General features: G+C 38.3%; 2 long non-coding RNA genes across 4 annotated transcripts in view; both read right to left on the bottom strand.

Annotated features, from left to right (window-relative positions):
- The window catches only part of LOC105233304 (uncharacterized), a 1,563,509-nt gene that overhangs the window by 98,323 nt on the left and 1,449,401 nt on the right, over positions 1–15,785 (bottom strand). The gene's annotated exons all lie outside the window — the stretch shown is intronic.
- LOC125776815 (uncharacterized) lies at positions 8,327–10,878 on the bottom strand. Its single transcript, XR_007421990.1, has 3 exons — positions 10,507–10,878; positions 10,066–10,449; positions 8,327–9,976 (listed from the first exon to the last, which is right to left on the bottom strand). It is a non-coding gene; the product is annotated as an uncharacterized LOC125776815 (long non-coding RNA).

The following is a 15,785-nucleotide window of genomic DNA, read 5'->3' as shown; positions in this document are numbered from 1 at the left end:
ATAATAAATCGGGCACGATTCATCTTGGGAAGGGGAGAGTTAACGTCAGCCTCCGCATGGCAACTTTGCCATAACAGTAAATAAAATCGAATATTATGTTATAGAGTAGAATTAAGGACTATGATTTTAGGGCATGCACCTGGAATGTCCGGTCCCTTAATTGGGAAGGTGCCGCTGCCCAACTGGTTGATGTCCTCGTGAAAATAAAGGCTGACATCACCGCCGTCCAAGAAATGCGATGGACGGGACAAGGACAGATACGAGTAGGTCCTTGTGGCATTTACTACAGTGGCCATATAAAGAAGCGCAAGTTTGGTGTGGGATTCGTGGTGGGAGAGAGACTACGTCGCCGAGTACTATCATTCACTCCGGTGAATGAACGTTTAACCACAATCCGCATCAAAGCGAGGTTCTTTAACATATCGGTGATTTGTGCCCACGCCCCGACGGGAGAGAAGGACGATATGTCCAAAGATGCATTTTATGAGTGCTTGGAGCGCACTTAGGAGTGCTGGCCCCGCCACCATGTCAAAATCGTTCTTGCGACTTTAACGCCAGGGTGGGCAAAGAAGGTATCTTTGCCACTACGGTCGGTAAATTCATCCTCCACGAGGAAACATCCCCAAATGGGTTGAGGCTGATCGACTTCGCCGGGGCCCGAAATATGGTTATCTGTAGTACTAGATTCCAGCATAAGAAGATTCATCAAGCTACCTGGTTGTCTCCGGATCCCGAATTCATGTTGTGATAGACGGAAGACACGACTCCAGTGTTTTAGATGTGCGTGCGCTCCGAGGTCCTAACATCCACTCGGACCACTATCTTGTTGCAGCCAAGATTCGCACCCGCCTCTGTGCAGCAAAAAGCGCACACCAACAAACACAAGGAAGGTTCGATGTCGAGAAGCTGCAATCACAACAGACAACCGAACGATTTTCTACTCAGCTTGCACTCCTGCTCTCTGAGAACACTCGTCAACAACTCGGTATAAGGGAACTGTGGGACGGCATTACAAAATCCTTACGTACAGCTGCAACCGAAACCATTGGTTTTCGGAAAGTGCGAAAGAACAGCTGGTACGACGAGGAGTGCCGTGTCGCAGCGGAGACAAAACAGGCTGCCAACCTCACAACGTTGCGATCGACCACAACACGTGCGGGATGGGAAAGATACCGAGAGTTGAAGAGGCAAGCGAGACGCATTTGCAGAAAGAAAAAGAAAGAGGCCGAAATGCGTGAGTACGAACAGCTTGATAAGCTGGCCGACAAGGGTAATGCTCGAAAATTCTACGAAAGAATGCGGCGGCTTACAGAAGGTTTCAAGACCGGAGCATACTCCTTTAGAACCCCCAAAGGTGATCTAGCCACCGATGCCCAGAGCATATCTAAATTATGGAGGGAACACTCCTCCAGCCTGCTGAATGGCAGTGAACGCACACCGCCAGGAGAAGGCGAACCCGATTCCCCAATCGCTGACGATGGAGCAGACGTTCCATTACCCGACCAAGAAGAAGTTCGAATAGCAATTACCTGCCTGAAGAACAACAAGCGGCAGGGGTCGACGGATTGCGGGCCGAGCTATTCAAACACGGCTACGAAGAACTGATAAGGAGCATGCGTAAGCTTCTTTGTAAAATATGGTCGGACGAAAGCATGCCCAATGATTGGAATTTAAGTGTGCTATGTCCAATCCATAAAAAAGGAAACCCCACAATCTGCGCCAACTACCGTGGTATTAGCCTCCTTAACATCGCATATAAGGTTCTATCGAGCGTATTGTGTGAAAGATTAAAGCCCACCATCAACAAATTGATTGGACCTTATAAGTGTGGCTTTTGACCTGGCAAATCAACAACCGACCAGATATTCACCATGCGCCAAATCTTGAAAAAAACCCGTGACAGGAGAATCGACACACACCACCTCTTCGTCGTTTTCAAAGCCGCTTTCGGCGGCACGAATAGGAGCTGTCTTTATGCCGCGAGGTCTGAATTTGGTATCCCCTCAAAACTAATACGGCTGTGTAAGCTGACGTTGAGCAATACCAAAAGCTCCGTTAGAACCGGAAATGACCTCTCCGAGCCGTTCGATACCAAATGAGGTGTCAGACAAGGCGATTGCGATCGTGCGACTTTTTCAACCTGATTCTGGAAAAAAAAGTTCGAGCTGCAGAACTAAATAGAGAAGATACCATCTTCTATAAGAGTGCACAACTGCTGGCGTATGCCGATGATATTGATATCATCGGCCTCAACACCCGCGCCGTTAGTTCTGCTTTCTCTAGACTGTACAAGGAAGCAAAACAAATGGGTCTGGCAGTGAGCGAGGGCAAAACGAAATATCTCCTGTCATCAAACAAGCAGTCGTCGCACTCGCGACTTGGCATTTACGTCACTGTTGACAGTCATAACTTTGAAGTTGTAGATAATTTCGTCTATCTTGGAACTAGCGTAAACACCGCCAACAATGTCAGCCTAGAAATCCAACGCAGGATTACTCTTGCCAACAGGTGCTACTTTGGACTGAGTAGGCAATTGAAAAGCAAAGTCCTCTCTTGACAAACAAAAACCAAACTCTATCAGTCGCTCATAATTCCCGTCCTGCTATGTGGTGCAGAGGCTTGGACGATGTCAACCACGGATGAGTCGACGTTGCGATTTTTCGAGAGAAAAGTTCTGCGAAAGATTTATGGTCCTTAAGAAGAAGAAAAATAGAAAGCAATTAATAAAATAGTTTTTTGTTTGAATAAATGAATTTGTTGTTAAAATAAAATTATTTTATTATTTAACTTTGTACGTAGCGTAGTACGTACCGGGAGGCTCGTTGTGCTATGTTCTTAATTTGAAATGTGTAACGTAAATATATTTATATATTTAATGCATTGAAATGTGAGACTGATCAATGATGCAATATTTGAACAACAGAGCGAACGAAACATTTTGAGAAATCAATGCCAAGAAGTTTGCGGGAAGTTATTCGTCCCAGAGGAAAAAAAAACAAAATTTAAACTTTTCATTATTGTTACGCTTTTAGTGTATTTTTAAATGTCGAATACTTATTTTGTTAGCTTAGCTACTTTTGAATATTAGTAACGTTAATTTTCTTATTTAGTTTGTTTTTGTAGTTACAATAGGGGTATTCAGACCGAACTTGTTAATCTGGCAGTTCGTAAGCTGATACTTCGTTAAAACACTTAACTGTAAACAAACTTTTTGCTGCACATCAGTAGTGAGTGTAAATTTTGTTTCAAAACAGCTGATTCAATTATACTTGTATTAAATACTACTTTTGAAAAAAATGTCCGAAACTAATTTGTAGTAGACAGCAAATGTAATTTTTGCAATGAATTAAGTTAACTTTTGAGGCAATAACGCAAAAAAAACAGCTGAGTGACGAAAAAACTGTCATGCTTGCCAGTCTGGTACTTCGTTACTTACCGTTTACGGAAACGATAATCTGTTAATTTTACAAAAACAAAACCCACTTAAAACAAGTAAGGAAGGGCTAAGTTCGGGTGTCACCGAACATTTTATGCTCTCGCATGATAAAGTGATAATCGATAAGTGATATCCGTCATTTACATATTTTTTTTATTTTGCTGTAAAATTAATTAGATTAGTAGTTCCTGAGATATGGTTTTTGGTCCATAAGTAGGCGACGCCATACCCATTTTCAATTTTTATAAAAAGCCTGGGTGCAGCTTCCTTCTGCCATTTCTTCCGTAAAATTTAGTGTTTCAGATGTTTTTTGTTAGTCGGGTAGGTGGGGGTGGTTATTATCCGATTTCTTCCATTTTTGAACTGTATATGGAAATGCCTGAAGGAAACGACTCTATAGAGTTTGGTTGATTTAGTTATAGTAGTTTCCGAGATATTTACCAAAAACTTAGTAGGGGGCGGGACCACGCCCACTTTTCCCAAAAAATTACGTCCAAATATGCCCCACCCTAATGCGATCCTTTGTGCCAAATTTCACTTTAATATCTCTATTTATGGCTTAGTTATGACACTTTATAAGATTTCGGTTTTCGCCATTTTGTGGGCGTGGCAGTGGGCCGATTTTGACCACCTTCGAACTTAACCTTCCTATGGAGCCAAGAAATACGTGTACCAAGTTTCATCATGAAATCTCAATTTTTACTCAAGTTACAGCTTGCACGGACGGACGGACAGACAGACATCCGGATTTCAACTCTACTCGTCAGCCTGATCACTTTGGTATATATAACCCTATATCTGACTCTTTTAGTTTTAGGACTTACAAACAACCGTTATGTGAACAAAACTATAATACTCTCCTTAGCAACTTTGTTGCGAGAGTATAAAAATTATCATTGACTTAAAGCCGCTTCTGGTCACAGCCGAAAACGGCCGGCAGTTCTCAACTTGGAATCTGCATTTAGTGCCTCTTTTTTGCCCTTAGTAAACACAATTTTCAGTGCAGTTGGTTGCTGGTATGCTTGATAGCACTTGTGCCTACTCAAATTGGAGTTTTGATTGCCAATATATTTTAATATTTTTCGGTATGGACGGCAGTAAACTTCGTCGTTTATGATTGACCCGTCTTCTTTAATAATCTCAGCCAATACATTCCAAACGAAAGATTTCACTTTACGCTCGGGTTTCACGGAGTTAACACCATTTGAAATTTGTTCGGCAAAAACGCGTGGTCTGACATTTATAATTTTTTTGCGACTAACTCGACAGGAGTCTTTTAAATAACAAAGACAGTGAAAAGAATGCATACAAAGCAAGTGTTAAACAAGTAAAAAAAGTGAACAATAGGTACTGGGGTCGAAATATTCGGTTATACTCGTAGGGGCCTGAACAGTTTTTGACCATAAGTTGGCATACTCTAACGGCATTTTTAGTGCAAAGATTTATCCCGTTATATTGATTGCTTCTTGATTAGAACACTCGAAAGTAAAAAATCAGATGGAATTTTAAATTGTCATTTTCATAAAAATGTCAATGGAAATTCACATACAAATTTGGTTCAAATCGGTTAGGCGGGTATTCGGGATATACGTTTCCACCTGAAAGTGGGCGAAGCCACGCATATCGTCCAATTTTGACCGTGGTTCCATTAAAATCCCGTCTTACCTCCGGAGTAAAATTTAATGTCTCTGACGTATTTAGTCATAGCTTCTAAAAGTTTTTAACGGTACGAGTGCCATTATATGTGGAGTAGGCGGGGTTCACTTTTCATTCATTTTCACCCCGTCGGTAAAATTCCTATAATATTTTCGTTGGGCGAATTTGTTATTGTAACTTAATTGATTTAAGAGATACTATGTACATTAAACTTATTAGAGGGCAGGGTCATGCCCAATTTTTATTGCACACAGGTTCCTCTGAGATCCCCTGTGCCAAATTAGAGTTTTAAAACTACATTTAGTGCTTAGTTATTGCGTTATAGCATCACGCTGTGACTAATAGGAGCGAAGAAACAGTGGTAAATGTGTAAAAAACGCGGGAAATTATTTTTCTTTGAGGGCTTCCGTTCATTGCGCTGCGAAAGCGGTTATATATGAAAGAATTATTTCTCTTTTAATGATCTAAAAAAAGTCCGTGAGTATCGTTTTTGTTATAACTAATTTGGTCGAAATTATTTGTTAGAGTTGTATTAACATAATAATATTAATTTTTCTATATTTATTGTTATTTTCTTCTGTCGTTACACGCAGTATAAAACTATTCAAATTTTTTAGGTAATCCGTAATTTTTGTGGTTAGCAGTCATTTTATTATTTTAGATCTTACTCGCTGATGTTAATTCTTACTCTGCTTTTCTTAGAAAATGCCACGGAAGCGGAAATCTGGTATATCCAAAATGGCATGGTAGTTTTATTGACTGGTGATTTCCGTCAAACCCTCCCAGTGATCAGAGGGGGACAACAGCAGATGAAATTCAAGCGTGAATTAAATCATCACGCTTATGGTCGACAGTTGAAAAACTCCGCCTGAAAACGAATATGAGAGTGCATCTTCATAATGACGTGGATTCAGAACTTTACGCAGAAATGTTGTTGAAAATTGGTGATGGTTGTTTAGATGTTGACGTTGAAGGCTACATATTACTGTCAAGAGAATGTTGTAATTTAGTAGAAAGTGATGTGGATTTCATTACTAATGTTTTTCCGGAATTGCGACAAAATTTGTGTAGTGATCAGTGGTTGTTTGCAAGAGCAATATTAGCACCAAGAAATGAAATTGTTAATAGGATCAACACTGATATTTTAAACGAGGTTCAGGGAAAAATTAAGGAATATTTGTCAATGGATACAATTATAGATACGGAACTAAGTACTTCATATCCTGTGGAGTTTTTAAATTCACTTGAACTATCGGGTGTACCTTCACATAAACTTCAATTGAAACTAAATGTACCAGTAATGCTTATGCGAAATCTAGATGCTCCTCTGCTATGTAATGGAACAAAACTTCGGATAACAAAATTGGGACAGAACATACTTGGGGCCACTATTTTAACAGGTGTCGGTAAGGGAAATAGTGTTATAATACCTCGGATACCAATTGTTCCCACTGACTTTCCATTCAAATTTAAAAGGGTTCAGTTTCCCGTCAAGCTTAGCTTTGCTGTTACTATAAAGAAGGCACAAGGACAAGCATTACAGGTAGCAGGAGTGCATTTAGAAAACCCATGCTTCTCTCATAGTCAACTTTATGTAGCCTGTTCACGTGTATCTAATGCCCAGAATTTGCACATATTTGCACCCGACGGGAAAACTTATAACATGGTCTACAAAAATATACTAGATTAACACTCTGTATTTTATTTTATTTATTTATAATTATTCATATAACAAAAGGAGTTTTATTATAAAAATACATAAACGCAGCACTGGCTACGAGGCCTTCAGCCGCCTTGTAATTATAACTAGGTAAAAAGTTCTATTTGCTAAGGGTTAGTAAAGATGTACGAGTAAGTTGCTTAAATATGTTTTAACAAATCGTTGGTTTTTAAGAATCTATAGATAATCATAACGTTTTTTTCTGAAGGTTCACTTAGTAGTTTTATGAGATCAATGTTGCCAGAGTTGTGGGCTGTTGAGTGAAGCATCGGACAGAGTGTGAGTAAGTGTTTGGTAGAAGCGGTGTCCTCGCAAAGGGGGCAAATGGATGGGCTTTTACCCGATAGTAAGTGGGCGTGTGTTATGATAGTGTGTCCAATCCTTAATCGAGTATATGTCTTTATTGCGCTAGTTGGAACTGTTGACGAGTAGATTATCCGATTTCTGGCTGGGTTTATGTCCGCGTAGTGATGTTTAAATGTTTTCCATTCGCTTGCGTTTTTTTGATGCCTTTTGTGCTTAATAAGGTTAGAAATGTCTTGCTTGGATGAGGCATAGTATGTTAAGGCAGGAGTCCGGGCTACATTTTTCGCAGCGAGGTCTGCAAAGTGGTTGCCTGAAATACCAGCATGGCCAGGGATCCACATTACTTGGATTTTCTGAAGGGCACCAATGACCGCGTCCCTGATAACTTCTATTATGGAATTGCGATTGGAAGGAGGCGTTATTGCAGACATACACGATTTGCTGTCTGTACAGATGAGGAACTTTCCTTTAGTCTTTTTTGCGTGATTAACTGCGTGAAGGATAGCAGATCCTTCAGCGGTGAATACAGAGCTCGTTGAGGGGAGAAGCCAATTGCAAATAATTTCTCCTGTGGCAGTGACAACTGCTAACGAGGTGGAATCGATGGACTTGGAGCCATCCGTAAACAATAGCTTCCAGCCATTATTTGTATAATTAGATTCCAGTTCAGCAAAGGTTTGTTGAAAAACTTCGTTTGGTGTGTTTTGCTTGGACAAAAACATAAGCTTATTCTGTAGGATTTTATCATTGATCAGCCAGGGAGGATGTCGTGTGGTGAATTTGCATGTTGCGTTACGTAAAATATTATTTTCTTCAGCGAAACTTAAGCATCTCGAAATAGCCGATTGTATTCTTGGAATTTTTCTTTTTTTCGTGGCATGGGTGATAGTTGTATTTAGTAATGGGTTGGTGTTCTCAGCCGTTTTCGCAAGAATTTGGAGCGAAGGATCTATAATTTTATTTTGAATAGTTGGTAAACCAGATTCAGCCATTATCGTTTTTATTGGCGAGGTTGGAAACGCCCGGAGACTTCGCCGTATTGCGCAATGGTATGGTGCATTTAAAAGGTTGATACTGCTTTTGGAGCAATTGCCATAGATGGGGAGCCCATAATCTATTTTTGAAGTTAGCAAAGCTCTGACAACATTGACCAGTGTGTTCGGATGAATAAATGAATGCTTAGACGAGATATAGGGCTTATTCGAGCTTGGCAGTACTGCGCAATATTGCGCAAACATCATATTCGATGTAAAAATGTGGCAACTCGTGCAAAAGTCAGACGTTCGAGCGAGTAAAAATTTGACACTTGATGCGCGCCAAATGTCATCATTATGCATCAAAAATTTTTCTACTGCGCGCAAATATTTTATAGTAATTCTTAAATAGTTGTATTTTGTTGCTTCAAAAATTTTTGTATTGCGCGCCAATAATGGAAGAAGAGAGGTAAGTAAAAGTGGTATTTATTGAATTTAATAATATATATTATATCGTGATTTATATTTTTTCAGTGAAAAGTTAAATTCACCGGTTACAAAACTCCTAGTAAGGTCCCGACTTGACCTGGAGCCCGAGTTTGCTGGCGGGAAGAGGAAAAAGTCTGTCCTATGGGGTAAGGTGGTCGAAAATATGCGTATTATAAATCCGGAAGTGTCGCAAACAAAAGAATTTATGCAGAGGAAATTTTTAAATTTGTTTGCGACGTATAAGAGGATTAAAAAACGCAACGACGGGACAGGTCGAGGTGCCACGACGTGGGAATATTTTAAGGATTTTGATAACGTTTTCGGAAATAGGCACTCCATTGAGCCTCCCATAAGGAACCTCCAGAGCTCACTGCAATATTTAGTTGAAAGTGGAGTGAGTGAGGAGGAAAGGTGCGTGGAAGAAAGCGATGCAGAAGGTGTCAGTCGAAAAAAACGACCAAAAACTATTGCATATGAAACATTGGATTTTTTTAAAGAAGAAGCGCGGAAAGAGCAGATTCGGCACGAAGAAACTATGAAGATCGAAAAGGAAAAATTGCTGGTTGACAAGGAAAGGATTAAAGCAATGTTGGATTTGCGGCAAGTTTTGGAGGGATTGTGCCAAAAATAAAAAGTGTTCATTTTATAATAAACTTTATGTTTATATTAATATAATATATATTATTATTATAAGTATGAGTTCCTATTTTCAATAAAATAAATATTAATTAATTAATTAATATTTTATTAAAAAAGAAACAGAAAATGGTTTAGTATTCTAGGGTAGGTGATTTTAATTAAATTAACTGATATAACAAGATTTCAATCAATTAATCATTTATTTGATATGTACATACATATATACATTATTGAAATAATACTTCTATGAAATAAATAGCATTTTCAAGTTATTTCGTCTGATAATTCCTTCATTAGTGTCATTTATATTTTAAGGTAGTTCAATCATATCGTGATCATTTGAATTTTCTAAATTTTCAGGCATACTCGTATGATTGTCTTCAGAATGAACCGGATTGCTTCGCTGTATAAAATTATGTAAAATTGCGCAAGCTAATATCACAGTTGATATGTCTTCTATATTGCGCATATCAATATGATTCAATATTTTAAACTTAGCCTTGAAAATTCCAAATGTTTGCTCGATAAATACTCGGGTTGAACTCATATAATAGTTTAATTGTTTTTCCTCTCTGGAAAGATGTCCGTTATCTCTAAAAGGAGCAATTAAGTATCTTGAAACAGGATATGCTGAATCGGCTAGAATAATTGCATCTTTCGCAAGTTTTATTTGTCCAGATGTGATCCCTTTGTAAAGTGGGCTATTTTTCCACACATTGGCATCATGACAGCTACCTGGGTAGCCGATGAACACATCTAAAAAAACAGAACTTACTGTCGCATATGGCCTAAATAATTGATTATATAACAGTTATCTTAAAATAGATCATTAGCCAAGTACATACCTGCATAATAACTGAAAAATTTCCTTTACGGTCATAATAACTGATTGCATCTGTTTGAGGAGTGTTAATTTTGAAATGCGTTCCATCTAAGCATCCGACAACAAAAGGAAATGAATTTACCCGGCTTGTTTGAAAGTTTTCCATTATTTTTTTCTGCTGTAAAACTGACGGCCAACATATCTCGTTTTTAAGTTTGCAGATTGTCTTGATTGTTTTAAGGAAAAGTTTGTGGGCAGTTCCTTGCCCAACATTAAATCTATCGGCAAGCTCTCGATATGTGACTCTACTATTGCTTAGCTTCCAAAGAGTCATATGCAAGGAATGTTCCAAGGAATATTCCCCGTGTGGTGTTGACCAAAAAGGTTCTAACGCATTTTTCAAGTCCTAAGACAAATTAATTTATTTATCACGTACTTCCACAAAATAAACAACAATACTTACTGCAAATGTTTCACGAGTCATGCGAAAATGCGTGAAATATGTGTCATCATGGTACAATGGAATTGTTTTCCAAACCTTTATCATCTTCGTCACTGTTCTCTTTTTTGAAATTTCAGCGAGGAACCACTTTCTCTTTCTTAAAAAATTTTGTTTTCTATTTTTTCCATACTTAAGCAGCAGGTTATTATCACTGCTTTCAAAATTATCTATCGCTATATTTATTAAAAAGTTCATGGTTAAAGTTTCACTTTCGGTCACAATTCGCGCAAAATATTGCAATTATTTTGCTTAAGTATCAGCTGAGCATCTGCAACAGTGTTGCAAATTGAGTATCAGGGCTGCAATATTGTCGCAGTTATGGAGTGCCTCGAATAAGCCCATATTTAACAATATTTAATCGTGTCATTAACGAGTTTCTGACATATTTACAGTAAGCATTAAAGTTATACTTAGAGTCAAAAATTAATCCTAGTAATTTCAGCTGTGTTTTACATTCGATGTTAGTTTGGTTGTGGGTAAGTGAAATATCGTTGCAATTTAGCTTCCTACATACATGAAGGATATGCGTTTTGTCTAAAGAAAGTGAAGCACCAGACTCCAGTGACCAAGTCTCAATTTTGGCGAGTATATTAGTAAATAAGGATTGAGCTAAATTAACGTCAGAGACTTTTGTTAGATTAGGACATCGTCAGCATAGATCTGGTGCTCAACTCCTTTGTAATTTTGTATCATCCTACTAATATCATCGAAAGAGGTGAGCCTTGCGGCGTACCATTAGAAAGCGGGAGTGTTGAAGAAAGAAAACCATTTACGTTGACTTTGAGTTTTCTGTTTGTGAGAAAGTTGGTAATAAAACGTATCATATTCTGGCCTATTTTCCAATTTCTAAGTTGTCGAATAATAATATGGGCTCCAATTTTGTCGAAAGCTCTGTGGAAGTCCAGAGATAATACGGACACGTGGTTTTTGCTGGACAAAGCCTTAGTAATGAAGTAGTCAAGTTGGATTAAAGCGTCTAACGTGCCTTGACCTTTTTTGTAGGCGACTTGATTCGGTGATATGAACTTGTTTCGCTGAGCATACCACATCAAGCGGTTTGCCGCGATCTTTTCCAAAATTTTGCCCATACATGGAAGGAGGGAAATCGGCCTATAGTTAGCAAGTTCATCGGAGGATTTGTGTGGTTTAAGTATTGGTATAACACAGGACGTTTTCCAAAATTGGGGATAGACACCAGTATTGAAAATTTTGTTATAAAGCTTTACCAATCGGAGCTTGAGACTTTTCGGCATATGCCTGATAATTGGATAAGAAATTTTATCTTGCCCCGGCGACTTACCCTTAACGGTAGATGCAACGAACTCGAATTCAGACAGTGAAATGCTGGTTTCTATTTGTCTAGCAGAAAAAGAAAGAGGGGAGACAGAGTAGGAAGTGTCGGACAGTGTGGTGGTTTTAGAGGTTTGAAACAGTGTGCTGAATGAAATATCTGAGCTTGTTTCAGAATAGTGGTTTGCAAATAACTCGGAAATTTCGGATGGATTGGTTACCAAACCTGTTGGCCCCTTTACGCATTGAATGGTTAGATTTCTAGGTACTCCAGAAAGTTTTTTTAAAGCGTTCCATAATAACTTAGGACGAAGGATTTATTTTGCTTGTGAAATCCTGAAAACATTTACGCTTGGCCTGTTTCGCGGAACGACGGAAAAGAGCATTGGCTTTCCTGAAAGATATTAAGTTGACTAGTGTTCGAGCCCGTTTGTACTCATACAAAGCTGTCTGTTTTTTTGCCCGCAATTCAGCGATTTCTTTATTCCACCAAGGAACACTCTTTGAACTTGCTGTTGGCTTTGTATGAGGAATGCTAACATTCGCTGCTGAACGAATAATTTTTGTTAAACTCGCACTTTCTTGGTTAGGGTTGTCAGATATTGGGGTATTATTGCTATTTATCTCGCAATGTGTTCTCCCAATCAGCGTAATCAGTTTTGAATACTTTATTTATTTTGTGGTTTTTAGTTGTTGAACCTAGGTGCAATTTTAGTACAATGGGGAAGTTATCGCTTCCATGCAGGTGATCGAGTATACTCCATTCGCACTCTGTGACAAGTGTGTCGGTGCACATTATAAGATCTACATGGGAAAAAGTGGAGTGAGTGGAAAAGTGTGTCGCGGATCCGTTATTCAAACATTTTAAGTTAGAGGAAAGTAAAGCATCTTCAATGCATTTGCCCCTCTTGTTGGCTATTGGAGAGCCCCATAGTGGACTCCATGCATTAAAATCACCAGCGAAAATTAAAGGAGTAGAAGCTTGGTTGATTAATTGCAGGATGTCTGTACTGGTAAATTGTTCGTCTGGTGCAATATAGGTGCAGATAATGGTGATTTTTTTAACTAAGATAATTTCGATCGACATAGCCAGCAAGTTGGATTGAATGGCATTAATTTTGTGTGGAATATCTCTTCTAATGAGAATCGCAATGCCTCTTTTACTTGTGCTAATATGTGGAAGATTGTGAAACATGCCAATGTACTGCTTAGGAGTAAAAGCCGACAAGTTGAAAGAGATGTGAGTTTCATTTAAGAGTATAATAGCTGGGGTATGATCTTGTATTAATAATTGAAGCTCATTGTAATTATTAGTGTAGCCGTTTAAATTCCATTGTAATATTGGAATCATAAGATCTATGTAGGAAGAAAAGAAAAAGGGAAACAGAAGAGAGCTAGAATTTCAACTCGTATGAGCAGTCAGTTGAAGCTGAGTGTCACCAATTGAGTACTAGTTCAAAAGAGAGTAAAAGCTAAGCGTATTTATTCAGAGTCAATTTCTATTTGTTCAGTATGTTCAGTAGAGTATTGATTATCGTTGGAAATGCTTGTTGTTAGAAAGAGATTTTCGTGATTAGGTGGATTAGATTGCACAGTAGCGTTGGTAGTAGTATTTTTGAAGTCAGTATATTTATTAAGCGAGTTTAAGGAGTTGTTTAAGTTAGAAATGAAAGAGGCTGTTGTTGGACTGAAAAGTTTGGGTTTTAAGAAAGAGTCTTGTTGGATACAGTTGTCGCTGATATTTTTCGCTGAATGTGAGACGTTGTTGTAGTCAGAACTGATCGATGTAGGCTTGTTGATGGAAATATGCTTATTGTTGGCGTTTGATGAGTGATATTTGCTAGTTAAAGATTTTAATGATGAGTTGGGTGCAGAGGTGACCTCTGCGTTTTGTGTTGATGTAGTAGGCAAGTCATTGTCGGCGGTTCTATGAGTATTTTTAGATTTTGTGGAATTGTTGATGGCTGAAATTTTTGTTGGTGTGGTGGTTTCAGAGGATACCTCTTTTGCAGGTTGAAGCACATGTGCAAAGCTAGCAGTGAGGGAAGGGAGGGAAGTATTTTCTCTATACTTTTTGAGGGCTTCGTGCATACTGCACTTTTCTAGTGTCATTATTTTTAAAATTTCTTTGGTTTGCATATACTTTGGACACGTATAGTCAGAAGAGCGATGCTCGCCAGAAAAATTCGCACACATAACTCGGATGCAGTCATTATCGTGTGGAGAGGGAAAATTGCAAATTTTGCATGTTGGGGAGCCTTTACAATGTTTTTGAGTATGACTCAATTTCTGACATGACCTGCAGCGCATTGGATTAGGCACGTACGGTCGCACAGAGGTCATCCTCCATGCGATGTTTATTTTGTTTGGAAGGGAATAACTGTTGAATGATATTAGCATAACACCAGTAGGTTTTATAACACCTTCAACTTTGCAAGTGAACTTATAAACCGCGAAAACTTCGTAAGAACTCAGTCCTTCTATTATTTCGCTTTCAGGCACATCGTTTAAATGGTGCCTTTGTTACAATTAAGATGTTGATGATAGCTAGCGCTAACAGCGCCAATGTTGAAAAGACATTTCGTTTTTATAAACTTTTCTGCTACTTGCTTATTTTTCACTAGCAGTAATAGGCTGCCGTCGCGTAATTCACTAATTTTGTTTATATCTTTGCTCACGGTGAGTAAGGCATTGTAAACACGAAAACAAGAAACCTTCGAAAGCGGTGTAGTATTCTCATCGGTTTTAATCACTATATACTTTGGGTCATCACTTTTTATTGGCGGTAAGTCAGGAAAAGCATCTTGCAGTTTTTGATACGATTTTTTACGTTTTGGTTGGGGACCTTGGGCCAGCGCAGCAAACCTGTTGTCCCCGAACTGGAAGCCCACCGGGGGCATAGTGGAAAAATTATAATACACTTATATAAGTATTGGATTATATTTTTCACTTAAAATAAGTATTAATCGCGTTACTTAAGTAAGCAGACCGATGTGCAAAAAAAAAACACCAAAAGAGAGCTATATGAATAGCTGTAAACTCAGAGAAAGACGCTAACTCAACTGCTCAGTACGAGGTTTAGTCGGTGACTTTCTCTGTATTTTATTTTTTTAAATTGTTAGAATTCAGAATTATTTATTTTTGTTACGGTGAAATATATTTTAACATTTGTTTTGTTTGTTGCATCAAATCAATACGCATATTTTAAGGTGTTGAAACTTCATTGTCTGTAGTAATTTTTAAAAATTGTTGATCTCAGCCAAGAAATAAAATTTAGTTATCATTTTTACGCATTTCTATTATTATACCCTTACCCTTTATCTCTCATACTTATTTAATGGCTCCACTGCGGGCGAAGCCGCGGGTAAAGAGCTAGTTTATATATATATCGATTAGTTTGAGGTGATACATATAGCAGTTAGGAGAATAAAACTACAATACTCTGTAGAAACATGTTGCAATAGTATAAAAAGGGGATTTCAAAAGGAAATGAGCAAAAGCAACAGTAAACTTCGAATTATGATCTTCCATATTGTCATTCTTCTATGTGACATTCACCTTTGCCGATTTTCGGCTTGCGTAATCTGTTAGTTGCTGGTAGCATAAGGGTGTAGTGCCTGAAAGTGTAACAATATGGAATTCTAAAGGCCTATGCAAAAATATAGTCGAAGTAGAATGTTACATTAAAACCAGCTACATCAATGTAAGTATTTCTTGTAGCAGGAATTCATTTTAATGATCTGTCGTATTTAAAAATCCCAGGTAACTGGCTAATCAAATCGAACCATCCCATTGGCAATAGAAGTGACGTGGATGAAGTTCTAATAAAATCTGATATTTTTCCTATGGAACTGGAACCAGTTCAGCATTCTTGGGTGCAGGCAGCGATGGTCATGTTCCCACAAAACTCTTTTAAACTATTTGGAAAAAATACTTCATACATATGTCAT

The sequence above is a fragment of the Bactrocera dorsalis genome, chromosome 2 (genome assembly GCF_023373825.1).
Source record: "Bactrocera dorsalis isolate Fly_Bdor chromosome 2, ASM2337382v1, whole genome shotgun sequence".
Lineage (NCBI taxonomy): Eukaryota > Metazoa > Arthropoda > Insecta > Diptera > Tephritidae > Bactrocera > Bactrocera dorsalis.
This window is presented reverse-complemented; position numbering and strand designations above follow the sequence as displayed.